Source organism: Palaemon carinicauda, chromosome 28, assembly GCF_036898095.1.
Source record: "Palaemon carinicauda isolate YSFRI2023 chromosome 28, ASM3689809v2, whole genome shotgun sequence".
Taxonomy (NCBI): Eukaryota; Metazoa; Arthropoda; class Malacostraca; order Decapoda; family Palaemonidae; genus Palaemon; species Palaemon carinicauda.
In genome coordinates, this window is record NC_090752.1 from 67,164,236 (window position 1) to 67,182,931 (window position 18,696).

Here is an 18,696-nt window from a genome sequence, read left to right on the forward strand (position 1 = left end):
AAATAAATGGGCGAAAGGGGAAGCTAGAGAAAAAGACGGACGCTGAAAAGAGCAGTCGTGGAAAATGAATAAAATGACGGATGGAGAAGGCAAAGGAAATGGAAAACGGAAAGAATAGCATATTGAAGGGACAGAGACGCTATATTTGGTCGCTTGTCAAAATAGCCATTCATCTTCGAAGAAAACAAGAAAAAGGGAGAGGCGATGAAGGATGAAATAGCAGAGAAAGAAAAGGAATAGTAAGAGATTAATCTCGCAAAGGTAGCCATGATAACTGGCCGCCATTCTCTCACGCAATGACACGGAGCGTTTTTCTCTCAGTGTGAATTCAACCGGAGAGAGAGATCGGGGTTTTGGATGTTGGATAAAGGTAAGTTTAATGGTTTTGGAAACACAAAGGGAGGTTAGAAAATTCATACTTGAACACAAACTGTGTGATTTACTTTGGGGATCGTAGTTTGAAATTTAAGGTGTAAAGGCCGCTCATGCATTGCGGAGGCAAGGCACAGTGACATTGCCCTAGTTGGCAGGACAATGTCCTATAGACTGACTATATATATATATATATATATATATATATATATATATATATATATATATATATATATATACATATATATATATATTATATATACATATATATACATATACATACATACATATATATATATATATATATATATATATATAATGATCAGCGCATAAACCCACTCTCCACCCACGCTAGGATCAGAGAAGGCTAGGCAATGGCTGCTGATGACTCAGCAGGTAGACCTGTAAGACTCCCCCAGACCAATAGCTCACAAGGATGGTGAGGTTGCAGACACTACAAGAAACTATTGAGCTTCAGCGAGACTCGAACCCCAGTTCAGTAAATTTCCAGGCAGGGACGTTTCCAATATGTCACCACATAACGTTTGGAATTCATCAGTAGCCATTGCCTGGTCCTCCCAGGTCTAAACACAAAAACAACTAAAGGGGTACCCATTAGAGTGCAGACCTCCCCAGCGGCTGCTTATTTCTCGACCTTGATCTTGATCTTTAACTTAAAATGTATTAATTGACGTGGATTTTCATACACTCAAATATGAACCAAGTTTGAAGTCTCTGTGACAACGATGTCCAAATTTATGGCTGATTACGTGAATTGGACATTTTGCTTCACCATAACCTTGACCTTTGACCTTGGCAGCCCAAAATTTAATCATTTCCAGCTCTGCAAGTTTCATTCCTCTACGATTAAAATTGTGGGTAGGAAACTGTCAACAAACAAACACATAAACAAACACACAATCACGGCCGAAAACATAACCTCCATCAAACTTCGTTGGCGGAGATATCAAGAGAGAAAATAAACTGGAAAAAAAGAAGAGGAGGAAAAATCCTTGTAATAATCCGAGGGAAATAATGGCGGAAAACGAACATGAAATATATTCAGCCGAGAACCTGCTCAAAGGATGCAATTTGAGTCCATTTACTTGTTCCAGAGAGTCTTTGCATTTCTGAGCAGTTCTCTTTCGGGCTCTTTTTCTCTCCCGAAGATTTCTGGAAATTCATCGCCAGTATCTTTAAGGATGTGAAAAAAAAGTTTTGATATCTCGAGTTGTGATGGTTAAAATGGGAAAGTGTACTTCAGAGTTTTATATATCTGAAAAGAACGATTATTATTATTATTGTTATTATTATTATTATTATTATTATTATTATTATTATTATTAATATTGTTATTATTATTATTATTATGCGTTTCATAATAGAAATCTAAGAAAAGGGCAATCAAAGGAATTTATTATTATTATTATTATTATTATTATTATTATTATTATTATTATTATCATCTAAACTCCAACCTTAGATGGAAAAACAGGATGCTATAAGCCCAAGAAATCCACAAGGAAAAATAGCCCAGTTAGGAAGGGAAATAAGGAAATAAATAAACTACAGGAGAAGAAGTGAACAATTAAAATAGAATATTTTAAGAACAGTAAGAAAATTATAATAAATCTTTTAGATCTAAACTATAAAAACAAGAGGAAGAGAAATTAGATAGAATAGTGTGCCCGAGTGTACCCTCAAGAAAGAGAACTCTAACCAAAGACGGTGGAAGAAGACCACGGTATAGAGGCTATGGCACTACCCAAGACTAGAGAACGATGGTTTGATATTACAGCATCCTTCTCCCGTGGTGAATAGTAATGATTTTGTTAGTATGAGCATGATCTGGAAACACTCATATTTATATGCTTATGAAAGCTATCTTATAATATTTTCCTAAAACATATTCTAAAAAGGCAGCAAAGTAGTTTTTCCATTTAACATATTTTCATTTTTTGAGATTTAAACGTAAATAGAATGCTTTTATAAATATACTGTCAAACGTGATATATACATACACACACACAGATAAACAGACATAGACACACACAAACATACATATATATATATATATATATATATATATATATATATATATATATCTAAATATATATATATATATATATATATATATATATATATATACATTTAGATATATATGTATATGTACATATATATATATATATATATATATATATATATATATATATATATATACATATATATTTGTATTTATATATATGTATACATATACATACATATATATATATATATATATATATATATATATATATATATATATATATATATATATAATATTCAACTGTTGAAGGATAAATGATACGGTGACCAACTACTATTGCACTACTCTAGCAAGTAGGCTATAGCGAATAAATATATGTAAATAAGATAACCTCTTTACATAAAACAAATAACATTAGTAAAAAGTCCTGTACATAAAGAGGCTACGTTAAACATTACTTATAAGTAGTATTTCAATACTGCAATATTCATTACTCGAAAGATGTATGCAAAGGCAAGCATTCGAAAATGCATTAAAAAGAGATATTTATTCTAATTTTCAATAATTGTTTCTAAAACCTGAAGAAATAACACTATTTAGATTCCATAATCCTAACCAGAAGAGAAACGACCTTATAACCTAAAGAAGTTCACAAATAAAATAAATTAATAAATAAAATAAATGAATAAATTAACCAGATTATGAAAGAAAAGTAATTAGTATGTCATTCATTCTCTACACTATGGGTGAGTTGCTAATGATTTACATCATTGAAATGTATTTTCATATTCATAATGAAAAATTAATCTACATTATTAAAATATATATGTATTTTCATAACAAAAATTTAAAAGTGGTGTTACAGTAAACACTAAAATATATTTCCACGCTAAAATATATTTTCGACGAGAAATAATAATAAATTATGGTGTTTACCTGTATCTATTATTTACCTGTTTATAGATTTTTTTTTTTTTTTTATGTGCATGGTCACGAATATTAAGATTTTTTTCATTATACCTCTCACAATGCTGATCAGTATTATTATTATTATTATTATTATTATTATTATTATTATTATTATTATTATTATTATTATTTATTGCTGAGCTACAACCATAGTTGGAGAAGCCGGATACTATAAGCCCAGGGGTCCCAAAGAGGGAAAATAGCCCAGTGAGGAAAGGAAACAAAATAAAATATCTTAAGAACAGTAACAACATTGAAATAAATATACTCTCTCACGAATAATAAAATAATAAGAAAATGAGAAAATATATTATCTAAGAATAAAAAATAAAAAGATTAGAAATAGAACAAGAAGATGTTTTTATTATACTTCTCACAATGTTGATCAGTATGACCCAAAGCTCATGAATAACCAAACAATACAAAGAACATAAGAACACGTATATTTGAAAATAACAAGAATAAAAAAAAACATGCAATTACGAAAATAATTCGCAAAAGCATTACCCAATAATTATAAAGAATAAACGCAATTATCAAAAGACAACTTATATTACAAAATAATTCAGGGCCTCTGATCCCTTCCGTAATTTTTTTTTTTTTTTAAATAAATTCCACTTTTCCATCAGCCCACTTTTGAAAAAAATAAATGGAAATAGGCCATTCGTTCTGAATCGGAAAATGGCAGAAGGCAATTGGGAGAAATCCTTTCCACTGAACTTATGATCTCCTCGGTTGAATAGAAGCGTAATTTGATTCGAAGTGTGAATGGATTTTTATTCGCGGAGGATTGACCAAAGAAATCCTCAAAGGAATCCTTTAATAAATCCTTAGATGAAGCTGGTCGATATAGACGATTCCCTTTAAAGGTTTAAAGGCCACTCATGAATGGCAGAGGCAAGGGATACTGACATTGCCCTATCAAGCAGGACAATAATGCCCTAGAGACTGACCATATATCATATTATCAGCGCCCAAGTTCCCTCTCCACCCAAGCTAGGACCAGGGAGGGCCAAGCAATGGCTGCTGATGACTCAACAGATAGACCTATAGGCTCCCCAAAACCACCCAACCTTAGCTAACAAGGATGGTAAGGTTGCAGCCACTAATGGTACTAACGAGTTTGAGCGGGACTCGAATCCCCGACAGGCAAACACCAGGCAGAGACTTTTGGAACCCCCCCCCCCCCACCACCACAGATCTTTGGAAGAGGATTTGCAATCATTGAAGAATCTATAGATGTGTTTTGCCATTTTTTTCAATTTATTTTTGCTTGCAATGTTTCTAAATTAGAAGTAAAATAGGGATTTATTGCAATTCCAATAGTAAATTGGTGATTAGAGGAACAAAATAATTTATTTTTCTCATATAAAGTAAAAATATTTGGCAAAAATGCATTTAAAAAAGTCAATGTTATGTTTATCACCTCCACCAATGAAGTTGGAAGGAGGTTATGTTTTCACCCCTCTGTGTGATTGTAATTTGTGTGTTTGTTTGTGAACAGCTTCCTTGACCCTCAAACCCAACAAAGATCTTTGGATGAAGATTTTCAATCATTAAAGAATATATAGGTTTAAAAACTCAACATCATTTTTATAACCTCCGCCAACGAAGTTGAAAGGAAGTTATGTTTTCGCCCCTGTGTGTGTTTGTAATTTGTGTGTGTGTGTGTGTTTGAGAAAAACCTTCCTAGCAACAACTTTAATCGTAAAGTAATGCAACTTGCACGCATTAACTGTTATGTAAGAAGCTGGAAATGATTAAGTTTTGGACGGTCAAGGTCTAAGGTCAAGGTCACGGTCAAGCAAATATCCAATTCACGTAATCAGCCATAAGTTTGGATATCGTTGTCACAGAGACTTCAAACTTAGTTCATATTTGAGTGTATGAAAATAAACCCCAATTAATACACGTTAAGGCCAAAGGTCAAGGTCAAGTTAGAGCAAAAGGTAGAAAAATAAGCTGTCGCGGAGGAGGTCTACGCTCTACTGAGTGCCTCTCTAGTTATTATTATCATTTGTTAAGCTACAACCATAGTTGGAAAATCACAATGAGGAAAGGAAATATTACGTATTTTATAAGAGACACGACATATGCCTGTGGAATAATTCCTAATATATATATATATATATATATATATATATATATATATATATATATATATATATATATATATATATATATATACATACACACACACACACACACACACACATATATATATATATATATATATATATATATATATATATATATATATATATATATAAGTGTGCTACTTTTATAAGCACACATTGAGTATGTGTTGTTTAAGATGTGTAAAGCTGGATAACGAAGTACATCTTATTAGCTTTAAAAAGTATTTATTATTTAAAAACAACAGAGTTAAACATCTCCATCACAGGAGGGAGCTGGTTTGGTCAGATGACTAATTCTGGTGAAGTATAGATATGAACTGATTAAATTATCGATATCACAGATATCGTATGCTTAGTTGACATAGCAATTTTATCACAATCTCGGAAGACACCAGCATCCGGTGACGTCACAAACTTTCACACGCTGATGCATTGGTGTTGACGTTTAAGAAAAATGGACTTTGTATTACGTATTTTATAAGAGACACGACATATGCCTGTGGAATAATTCCTAATATATATATCTATATATGTATATATATATATAAATATATATACAAACATGCGTATATATATGTATATATATATATAAATATAAAGAAATATATGTACACATGAAACATCTATAAATATAATATATATAATATATATATAATACATATATATACATATACATATATATATATATATATATATATATATATATATATTTATATATATGTATATATATAAATATATATATATATATATTTATATATATATATATGTATATATATATATATACACTGTATAGCCTATATTGAAAATTATAGATTTTAACGTTAAAAAAATCTTTATTACAAGTTAACCAGGAAGCCTTTAATGAATAAAAAATCTTCCATTCCAATTAAAGGGAATTCATGGAACTCGGAGAGGAACTAACGTGAGATAAATATAAAAGATGTGTAATGATTTTCAAGTAAAAAAAAAAAAAAGTTGAAGACGCCTTCTCTGAAATCAAAACCTTTTAGCATCTTACAAAACAACAAACACACGCAGAAATTTATATATATAAATTTCTGTGGCCACGGGGGCATAAAAACAAGAATAGCGCCAACGCTATCCCTGCGTGTCGTAAGAGGCGACTAAAAGGGACGGGACGAGGGGGCTAGGAACCTCCTCTCCTGTATCTACATCCTGTGAGACATCGACAAAGAGATGGAGCTGGGGGGAGAGTGACTGCTCCCCGCACTCTAGTTTTGGGGTAATTGAATGTGCGTGGATGTAGTACGATAGAGAGTAAAAGATGTGAAATTGGAAGTATGTTTAGGAATAGAAGGATGGATGTATTGGCCTTGTGTGAGACAAAGATAAAAGGAAAGGGTGAAATGATGTTTGGTGAAATGTCTGGTAGAGTGTCTGGGATTGAAAGGGGAAGAGCGAGAGAGTGTGTGGCTTTATTGCTGAGTGAATGGATGACAGGTAAAGTAGTGGAATGGAAGGAGATATCACCTAGGTTAATGTGGGTAAGGGTTAGGTTGGGTAGGGAATGTTGGGCGTTTGTCAGTGCGTATGAGCCAGGTAGTGAGAAAAGTGAAGAAGAGCGGAATGAGTTCTGGAATGAATTAACTAGGTGTGTAGAAGGACTGGGTAGAAGGAATTATGTAGTTGTCATGGGTTACTTAAATGCTAGAGTGAGAGCTGGAGAGGTAGAAGGTGTCATTAGGAACTATGGCGTACCAGGTGAAAATGAGAGTGGTGAGAGACTGGTAGATATGTGTGTTGAGCAAGAGATGGTGATAAGTAATAGCTTTTTCAAAAAGAAAGATAAAAATAAGTATACATGGGTAAGAGTGGCAAATGGAAGAGTAGTAGAAAGGGCATTAATGGATTATGTGTTGATAACTAAAAGAATGTTTGGAAGATTGAAAGACGTGCACGTGTTTAGGGGTATGGCTAACGGTATGTCTGATCATTTTTTGGTGGAAGGAAAATTAGTTGTAGCAAAAGAATGAGGGAATAGAGTAGGTGGATGTAAAAGGGAGGTAGTGAGGGTTGGAGAGCTAATAAAACCGGGGGTAAAAAGTAAATATCAGGAAAGGTTGAAAATTATATATGACGAAGTGAAAGTAAGAGAAACTGGCAATTTAGAGGAGGAGTGGAAGTTAGTAAAAGAAAATTTTGTTGGGACTGCAAGTGATGTGAGTGGAAAGAAGGTTGTTGGAGGCAGCATGAGGAAGGGCACTGAATGGTGGAATGAAGGAGTGAAGGTAAAAGTGAAAGAGAAAAAGAGGGCTTTTGAAGAATGGCTGCAGAGTAATAGTATAGAGAAGTATGAAAAATATAAAGAAAAAAATGTGGAAGTAAAGCGCAAGGTACGTGAGGCAAAGAGGGCAGCTGACCTGAGGTGGGGTAAGGGATTGGGTCATTCATATGAAAAGAATAAGAAGAAGTTTTGGAAAGAAGTGAAGAGAGTAAGGAAGGCTGCCTCAAGAATTGAAGAGACAGTGAAAGATGGAAATGGAAGGTTGTTAAAAGGAGAGGGGGCAAGGAAAAGATGGGCGGAATATTTTGAAAGTTTACTGAATGTTGAGGATAATAGGGAGGTAGATATAATTGCTGTTGCAGGTGTTGAGGTGCCAGTGATGGGAGATGAGAATGAGAGAGAGATTACAATAGATGAAGTGAGGAGAGCACTAGATGAAACGAGAGTAGGAAAAGCATCTGGTATGGATGGTGTGAGAGCTGAGATGTTGAAGGAGGGGGGTGTGACTGTACTTGAATGGTTGGTGAGATTGTTTAATATGTGTTTTGTGTTGTCAATGGTACCAGTAGATTGGGTTTGTGCATGTATTGTACCACTATATAAGGGTAAGGGAGATGTGCATGAGTGTTGTAATTCAAGAGGTATTAGTTTGTTAAGCGTAGTTGGAAAAGTGTATGGTAGAGTAATGATTAATAGGATCAAGGATAAAACAGAGAATGCAATCTTAGAAATACAGGGTGGTTTTAGAAGAGGTAGGGGTTGTACGAATCAGATTTTTACAGTTAGGCAGATATGCGAGAAATATTTAGCAAAAGGTAAGGAGGTGTATGTTGCGTTCATGGATCTGGAGAAAGAGTATGATAGAGTTGATAGGGAAGCAATGTGGAATGTGATGAGGTTATATGGAGTTGGTGAAAGGTTGTTGCAAGCAGTGAAAAGTTTCTACAATGGTAGTAAAGGATGTGTTAGGATAGGAAATGAAGTGAGTGATTGGTTTCCGGTGAGAGTGGGGCTGAGACAGGGATGTGTGATGTCGCCGTGGTTGTTTAACTTGTATGTTGATGGAGTGGTGAGAGAGGTGAATGCTCGAGTGCTTGAACGAGGATTAAAACTGGTAGACGAGAATGACCATGAATGGGAGGTAAATCAGTTTTTGTTTGCGGATGATACTGTACTGGTTGCAGACACAGAAGAAAAGCTTGGACGATTAGTGACAGAATTTGGAAGAGTATGTGAGAGAAGGAAGTTGAGAGTTAATGTGGGTAAGAGTAAGGTTATGAGATGTACGAGAAGGGAAGGTGGTACAAGGTTGAATGTCATGTTGAATGGAGAGTTACTTGAGGAGGTGGATCAGTTTAAGTACTTGGGGTCTGTTGTTGCAGCAAATGGTGGAGTGGAAGCAGATGTACGTCAGAGAGTGAATGAAGGTTGCAAAGTGTTGGGGGCAGTTAAGGGAGTAGTAAAAAATAGAGGGTTGGGCATGAATGTAAAGAGAGTTCTATATGAGAAAGTGATTGTACCAACTTTGATGTATGGATCGGAGTTGTGGGGAATGAAAGTGATGGAGAGCCAGATATTGAATGTGTTTGAGATTTTGAGATGAAGTGTCTAAGGAGTATGGCTGGTGTATCTCGAGTAGATAGGGTTAGGAACGAAGTGGTGAGGGTGAGAACGGGTGTAAGAAATGAGTTAGCAGCTAGAGTGGATATGAATGTGTTGAGGTGGTTTGGCCATGTTGAAAGAATGGAAAATGGCTGTCTGCTAAAGAAGGTGATGAATGCAAGAGTTGATGGGAGAAGTACGAGAGGAAGGCCAAGGTTTGGGTGGATGGATGGAGTGAAGGAAGCTCTGGGTGATAGGAGGATAGATGTGAGCGAGGCGAGAGAGCGTGCTAGAAATAGGAATGAATGGCGAGCGATTGTGACGCAGTTCCAGTAGGCCCTGCTGCTGCCTCCGATGCCTTAGATGACCGCGGAGGTAGCAGCAGTAGGGGATTCAGCATTATGAAGCTTCATCTGTGGTGGATAATGTGGGAGGGTGGGCTGTGACACCCTAGCAGTACCAGCTGAACTCGGTTGAGTCCCTTGTTAGGCTGGGAGGAACGTAGAGAGTAGAGGTCCCCTTTTTGTTTTTGTTTCTTTGTTGATGTCAGCTACCCCCCAAAATTGGGGGAAGTGCCTTGGTATATGTATGTATGTATGTATGTATGTATGTATATATATATATATATATATATATATATATATATATATATATATATATATATATATATATATATGTATGTAAACATACATACATACATACATACATATATATATATACATATATATTTATTTATATATGTATATACTTACGGTATGCATATGTATATACATACATGTATGTATGTATGCATGTATATATATATATATATATATATATATATATATATATGTGTGTATATACATACTGTATGTATATAAACATACACATATATATATATATATATATATATATATATATATATATATATATATATATATATATATATATATATATTTTTGGGCTCAAGCCATGTCGTCCTGATGGAAGTTCCTATAGGGTAGCTTCCTAGGGTATATTACAACTACGGCGATATTCCCAGAGAATTTACCTTAAGGTACCAGAATTCTAACTCCTGGAGCGAGTATCCCTCGTGAAAGGGATATCGCGACATATCAGAGGACGTATTCTAGACACGTCACATGGCAATCTACGACCTGAACAGAGATTTCGTCTCGTAGGAGGGAGATTGACGAGATACGAATTCGGGAAAGAAAAAGGGGAGCCGCTCCCAAGGCTTCCCTATCCCCCGATTCGTATGCGTGCCTGGCGCCAATCCTGGCGCCATCTGTATTCCTTTTTGCGTAGCTTAACAACTCGGTGTTTTTTCCTGTTTTTCTCGCAAATCTTGGATTTATTCAGCTTTTCATGGCTTCTCCGTCTTCGTTGGCCTCGGATAAGTTGAGTATAGTGTCTGTTATGTATAAATGTAGGCTCTTGGTAAAATTTTGAGTGATTAATAGGATTAATCTTTGATACAAGAGCCGTAGCCTACCAGAGGTGTCCTGGACACTGTCACTCGCTAGGTATAAATTAGTTAGTCAGAGTGACATTCCTGGTTGTTTTGCTTAATAAATTTTAGCTATTTAGCTTTACATAGGATTTCCTTTCGTGCTTAGTATTATTTGGCGAAGTATTCGCCATTCTGGCCTACGCTAGGCCATGTAGCCTAGTCGTTTGGTCCTAGTACTTAATGCATGATTTTGGTTTTTCCGAGTGTAATTAAAATTTTATTAAAGCTTTAGGCTATATTTTATACATTTTAGACTGTGTGGAATATTTCCAAGATTGTATACGTGAGAGTTTCGGTGAATTAGGTAATCGATTCTCTTGGTGCCTAGGCTATTTGCTTATGGAGCCTTAGTATACTTTATCATACTCCCCGGTTGCTTTCTTTTCTTCGGAGAAGGTATGCAATCCCTTTCCCTCTGTTTAAGCCTTGGGCTTATCCCTAAGTGGTTTTTTCCGAATTTATTTTCGATAAAACTATACTAGGGTGTTACTGTACCTTCCTGTTCCAGCAAAGTCTGGTTCAAAGAGGGACAGAACAACAGAGTTTTTAGTCTGAGTCCGTGTTGTCTGGCTTGGGGCAGAGTTCCCCTCGCTGACCTAACACTTACAAAGGGAGCTTAGCTCCCTTAGGTCACTATCGAAGGTTTCTGTAAGTTATGATTCCTTCTTTTGTGATCGACCAGACTAAGTCCTGTTGCTGTTCTCGGGGGAGGATAAAGTCTTCCCTTGGGAGTAGCAACGCCTTCCTTGCTTTGGTGCTCTGGAAGCTGGCAAGTATTGCTGGCCCTTTCCCTTAGATCTCCCTTAGGCTAAGACAAAGTTCTTGGCTGCGGGTGATCTGTCACTAAAGCAAGGTTGGCAGGACCCTCTTGTCCCTTCCCCCTCTATCTCCGTAATGGCCTAGCCATTACTGTACTGTACCTGGCCGGCAGGGGTATTACTGTACTGTACGTCATTCTACTTCTGGACCTAGTATAGGTTGGGATGTGGAATTGACTAAGCCCATTGCCGGCCGGCAGAGATGCTGGCCGGCAAGGGTCTTATGTTTTCGAGTGCTGCCCGGACCTCTCTTGGTCCCTCATCCATGCCTGCCGGCAGAGCCGGACGGCATTGGTCAAGGAAGCCTGAATTAAGTTTCTCCCCTTCCTTATATGCACTCTTTCGGTTGCCGGGCTTGGGGGGTTGTGTACACTCTTATCCCGGCATCCATTCTATTTTCTTCTAGTGCTGTACCTGTCCCGGCTGCCGGCCTATGAGGCCGGCAGCCGGGCAGGTGTAGTCTTCTGGTTCTTTTGCTGCCGGCTGGCATCGGTCTTGTACCTTTGCCGGCCGGCTTATGTCAGTCCTTGTCTGCCGGTCACCAAGAGTGTGGCCGGCAGCTGGGTACTACCTTGTGTAGTTGCTGGCCGGCAGTCATTGCCGGCCAACACTGGCTGTTGCCGGCCGGCAGTTGCTGCCGCCGGCACAGGCATTTGAACCAGAGTGCTGCCGCCCTATAGCTGTTAAGTAGTATACTTTAAAGCTAGTTGTGGTGTGTGCCGGCCGGCAAAGGCAGGCCGGCACACATCCTCCTATACTGTACTAGTATTCTTCTGTATAGCATATACAGTAAGAAGAAAACTATAGTAAAGGTTTAGGTACAGCACTGTATCTTCTAACACTATTGTGTTTTCTTGCACAGCCCTTTGCTGTTGCCCTCAGATAGGAAGCAGAGTTCTTCCCTGTCTATTATCCAGGATTTTAAAATCATTGCCTAGGTGTGAGCTCCACCTGTTTCCTCTGGAAACCTTGCATTGGTTACTCTAGTAGAGATAAACCATTTTGATTTTATTATCTGGAAGGCTGCAACAATGGGTTGTGAGGGAAACACAAGTGTGTGTCTTTCCTTTATGAATTGTTATGCTATACTATGCATATCCAGTGATACATAGTTCACTTGATACTCATGGAAATTTCTTCTCTTTACAGGAGGACCCTCCGAAGTGCGGAAATGTTTTCTGCAATGTCCGCAGCAAGAACCTCTGCGGACATGAGTGTTGTAGGAGACACGCAGCATGCGCTGTCTCCAAGGATGATCTCCAGTATTGGGACCCTCAGGTATGTACTGTATGCACTAACCTGATTACTGAGGCTTTTGATTCCCCTAGAACGGCGGAATCAAGGGATATAGCTAGGGAAAAGCTTCGTACTTGGGTAAGGGGCTTCAAGAAGAACACCTCTGGCCCTTATCTTCCAAGTGAGAAGATGAGGGCGTATCTTTTTCCCCAGGCATCAGCTGAGGCAGTGATTCCCCAGCCTCAAGAGGAGATCCCTCAAGATCAAGTCCAGGTGGACGAGGAAGTCGCAGATGCGATGCAAGACATCCAGTTGTGTGACAGGATGTCTGACCTGGACGAACGTTTGGAAGAAGACCTCCTGGCAGAAGGTCAGGATCAAGTTCAAACCCCGGATGTCGTAGAGGATGAGGTCGACGAGGTGTCGGCTACTCCGGTTCAGATGCCGGAGCCTATCCCCTCAACATCGGCTGGTCTCCCAGTAGAACTGGGACAGGCCCTCTCTTCGATTGTTGGAATGATCCAACAAATGCAGAAGGAGAATCAGGAGAAGGCGGCTGCAATGGAACTGCGTATGCAGTCCCTAGCAGAATCACATGGGCCCCAGAAAAGGCTCAATGTGAAAGACCTTCCCATATGCTCAGATGCTAACCCATGGAGGTATGCTGAGCACATGCCGATGACGACTGGTAAGATCGTCATCTCGGATAAGCTGGGTTCAGTTCCCCTAGAGGAGGTAGAATTCTGGCCCAGCAAGGCATCATATCCGGACTGCTATGTCCGGCTGAGAAAAGAACCAGCTTCAAGGGAGGAGACAGAGCCGAAGGAGGTCATTATTATGGACCACGCTAAGGCTCAAGCCCTACTTTCATCCTCGATGAAAGAGAGGGGCTTCTCGAATTCGAAGGTAGCTGCATTGAGCAAGAAGCTCCCTTCTTTTGTGTCCTCTCCTGATAGAGCCTTCCCCTTTTTACAAAAAGGGTTTGCAGCTGTCCTAAAGGCAGTCGAGGCCGGCAAGCCTTGCCCCTCCCTGGAGGAGTGTAAACCCTTGTCGCTGGCTCTGCCTATGGACCACAAAGACTGGAAGGATGTCCATCTGACATTCTCAGTGGGAAAGTTGGAGGCTGATATTGCCGGACGGCAATTCGGCGAGGACCTCCCCAAGCTGCCCGAATCTCTTTTACGAAGAGAGTTCGAGACCAAAGAAAGACTGGCTGCCTCAATGTCTCATCAGACCACTCTTGAGACAATGGCAAGTGACCCTAAGGTCCATGAAATGTTCATGGTAGTGGCTAAGTCTCACCTAGCCACAGTGACGAAGGACCTTTATGGCTTCATCAAGGCAAGGAGAGCTTGCAGGGAGGTCGTGTTCACCGGGGCTTCGGTGAGACACGAACCAAGGAAATTAATCTCCTCCAACATTTGGGGAAAAGACCTTTTCCCTACCGATGTGGTCAAAGAGGTTGTTGATAAGGCCGCCGTGGAGAATAGAAACCTTCTCCAGAAGTGGGGCCTGGCTATCAAAAGAAAATCTTCCCCGGATGAGGGTCCTCAACCAAAGAGGAAGAATATGAGGACTAGGCTACCATCTCGGCCAGCCAAGCCTTATAGACAGCAACAGCAACTGCAATTGCCTTTGCCTCCAGTGCCCCTGATGGTGGCACAAACCCCGACTGCCTTTCAGTGGGTACCCCAGGCTGTGCCAGGTCAGTCAACCACATTCACCCCAACGTTCGAAGGACAGTCTTCTTCCTTTCGTGCAAAACCTAGAGGAGCAGCCAGAGGCTCGTCTAGGCGCCCCTCAAGGGGAAGGGGATTCAGAGGTGGTCGTGGTCAGGGAGGCAAGACCTCAGGACGGCAGTCCAAGTGAAATGATACCGGTAGGAAGGAGACTGATGAAATTTTGGGATCGCTGGACCTTCGATCCCTGGGCCCAAAGCCTACTCAAGAATGGACTGGGTTGGAGCTGGTACAGCACTCCACCCCCATGCCTTCGGTTTTTCCAACACTCCACCCCCGTTTTGGAGGAGTACGTTCAAGAACTGTTGGAGAAAAATGTGATCCGAAAGGTGAAGTCCATCAAATTCCAAGGGAGGCTGTTTTGTGTTCCCAAGAAAGACTCGGAAAAGCTCAGAGTCATTCTGGACTTGTCACCACTCAACAAGTTCATAGTGAATTGCAAATTCAAGATGCTAACACTGCAACACATAAGGACCTTACTGCCCAAGAGGGCATACTCAGTCTCTATAGACTTGTCAGACGCCTATTGGCACATTCCAATCAGCCGTCGACTCTCCCCCTACCTAGGGTTCAGGCTACAACGGAAACTGTACGCCTTCAGAGCCATGCCATTCGGGCTAAACATAGCCCCAAGGATTTTCACGAAGCTTGCGAGCGCAGCTCTCAAACAATTACGCCTAAAGGGAATTCAGGTAGTAGCCTACCTGGACGACTGGCTGGTGTGGGCAGCATCCGAGACCGAATGCTTGCAAGCTTCCAGTCAGGTGACCCAGTTCTTAGAGTACCTAGGCTTCAAGATCAACAAGAAAAAGTCTCGACTTTCTCCATCCCAAAAGTTCCAGTGGCTGGGAATCCACTGGGACCTTTTGTCACACAGTTTCTCCATCCTGACGAAGAAAAGGAAGGAGATAGCGGGCTCTGTCAAGAGACTTCTAGATTCCGAAAGGATATCAAGACGCGAACAGGAGAGGGTACTAGGCTCTCTCCAGTTTGCTTCAGTGACAGACCCAGTGCTAAGAGCACAGCTAAAGGATGCAACCGGAGTTTGGAGAAGGTATGCATCAAACGCGCGAAGAGATCTGAGAAGACCAGTGCCGCCTCGGCTACGTACTCTTCTCAGACCTTGGTCCCAAGCCAGACATCTAAAGAAGTCGGTTCTTCTTCAGCCACCTCCCCCGTCGATGACGATTCACTCAGACGCCTCAAAGGAGGGATGGGGAGGTCACTCTCATCGGAAAAAAGTCCAGGGGACTTGGTCCAAGCTATTCAGGACCTTTCATATAAACTTTCTAGAAGCTATGGCAGTGCTCCTTACCTTAAAGAAAGTCTCCCCGCGTCACTCGATCCACATAAGATTGGTGACGGACAGCGAGGTGGTTGTGAGATGCTTGAATCGACAAGGGTCGAGGTCACCACCTCTCAACCAAGTGATGTTAGCCATTTTCCGATTGGCGGAAAAGAAGAAGTGGTACCTGTCGGCAGTTCACCTTCAAGGAGTCCGCAATGTGACAGCGGACGCTCTATCCAGGTTCACACCGATAGAGTCGGAATGGTCCTTAGACGCAGGATCATTTTCCTTCATTCTGAATCAAGTCCCAGAACTGCAAATAGACCTCTTTGCGACGAAAGACAACAAGAAGTTGCCCCTGTACGAGTCCCCGTACGAGGACCCCTTAGCGGAAGCAGTGGACGCAATGTCCCTCGACTGGAACAGATGGTCCAGGATTTATCTGTTCCCTCCTCACAACCTTCTGTTGAGGGTCCTCAACAAACTGAGATCCTTCAAGGGGGTAGCGGCAATAGTGGCCCACAAGTGGCCGAACAGTATGTGGTTCCCCTTGGCGTTGGAACTACAGATGAAGTTCGTGCCGCTACCACATCCAGTTCTGACCCAGCGAGTCCAGAAGTCGACTGTCTGCGCTTCATTACAGAAAACCCAGACCCTGCAGCTCATGATTTTCTCGCCCTAGCGGTGAGAAAGCGTTTCGGGATTTCGAAAGCCAGCATAGACTTCCTAGAGGAATACAAGTGCAAATCGACTAGAAGGCAATATGAGTCATCTTGGAGAAAATGGGTGGCCTTTGTAAAGGCAAAGAATCCGCAGGAGATCTCAACAGACTTCTGCTTATCTTTCTTCATCCACCTCCATGGCCAAGGGTTGGCAGCTAACACGATTTCAGTGTGTAAATCTGCTTTGATGAGACCCATTTTATTTGCCTTCCAGATCGACCTAGGTAACGAGATCTTTAATAAAGTTCCGAAAGCCTGCGCTAGGCTCAGACCTTCAGCACCTCCAAAGCCCATCTCATGGTCTTTAGACAAAGTTCTTCATTTCGCCTCCCTGTTGAGCAATGAAGAATGTGCGTTAAAGGATTTGACGTAAAAAGTTATTTTCCTATTTGCACTCGCGTCCGGGGCCAGGGTTAGTGAGATCGTAGCCCTCTCGAGAGAGGCAGGTCGTGTTCAGTTCCTGGATGGGGGGGAGCTGAACCTGTTTCCGGATCCTACGTTTCTCGCCAAGAATGAGTTACCCACCAACAGGTGGGGTCCCTGGAGAATCTGCCCTCTGAAAGAAGATGCATCTCTATGTCCAGTAGAATGCCTAAAGGTCTATCTTCGTAGAACTTCAGACTTCAAGGGTGGTCAACTATTCAGGGGAGAAACATCAGGCTCAAATTTATCTCTGAATCAACTCAGAGCGAAAATCACATATTTTATTCGCAGAGCGGATCCTGACAGTACACCCGCAGGTCACGATCCGAGGAAAGTTGCCTCATCCCTAAATTTCTTTAATTTTATGGATTTTGAACATCTCCGTTCATACACGGGCTGGAAGTCTTCCAAGGTGTTCTTTCGCCACTATGCGAAGCAAGTAGAGGAACTTAAGAGATCTGTGGTAGCAGTGGGTCGTGTAGTTAACCCTACTGTTTAACTCTGCGAGGAACAGTGGTCTTAATTGGGACGATTAAGTCCAGGGTGAGTGTGTAGGTACATACTGTACTACAAACTAAATGAGGGCACCAAGTGCCCATATAGACTGTTCCTTCTTTCAAAGGTGAACCTAGCATAAGTTCAGACATGTGTGCCAAGCGTTTCTAACGCTAATGTGATTGATTTGTAATACAGACTTTTTATGACTTGATACCTTGGTATCTTATTAAAGTGGTGTTTAATGGTTTTTCTTTCAGATAAACAAGTTCTGTTTACTATCATACTTATGCTTAAAGTTTTGGGTTACCCTCTTTTATATAAATATATATATTTGTTGTTAACCTGTCTGTTTATTATCTGTCAATAAACTTGTTCTTGAGAACCTTGCGTCTCTTTCACCTGTGTCAATTTATTGGTATAATTGAGCATTTTAATTCTATGTATCTTATCTGGGATAATTCTGATAGAATTGTTCTGTTATGCAAGCTATGTTGCATTGGTTTATGTAAGTCCCCTAATGGGAGGACTCCATCCCATAAAGGGACGAGGGCGGTTTTATTAGTTTCTTCCTATGCGGATATAAACCTTTGTCCAATACAAGTATTGTGCGGATTACTGGTCAATATATTGACGCAGTGGTTCTATACAAACTATGCTTTACTTAATATAGGGCGAGACCACTATATTAGCTTGCCTGGTATTCATACATAGATATATGTACTCTTCGAGACTTTCCAGAGTCTAGTAGGACTCTTCCCTGTAGGGGGCAGGAAGCTCTAACATAGTTTATAGTTAGTTGAAAAGATGTATAACGGTAACATCTTAGGTCTCTAGGTCTAGTCGACCGGGAATAAATACCTCCGGGGAGTACGGCACGTTCTGAGAATCCACAGATACAGTAATGCTCTGGTACACTTCCATCAGGACGACATGGCTTGAGCCCAAAAAACGGATTTTGAGCGAAGCGAAAAATCTATTTTTGGGTGAGATAGCCATGTCGTCCTGATGGACCCGCCCTTGCCTTTCTAAGAAAGGGCTGTAGGACCCCTCCCTACATACAGTATCTGTAGCACCTCGCGTACGCTACAAGGAATACAGATGGCGCCAGGATTGGCGCCAGGCACGCAT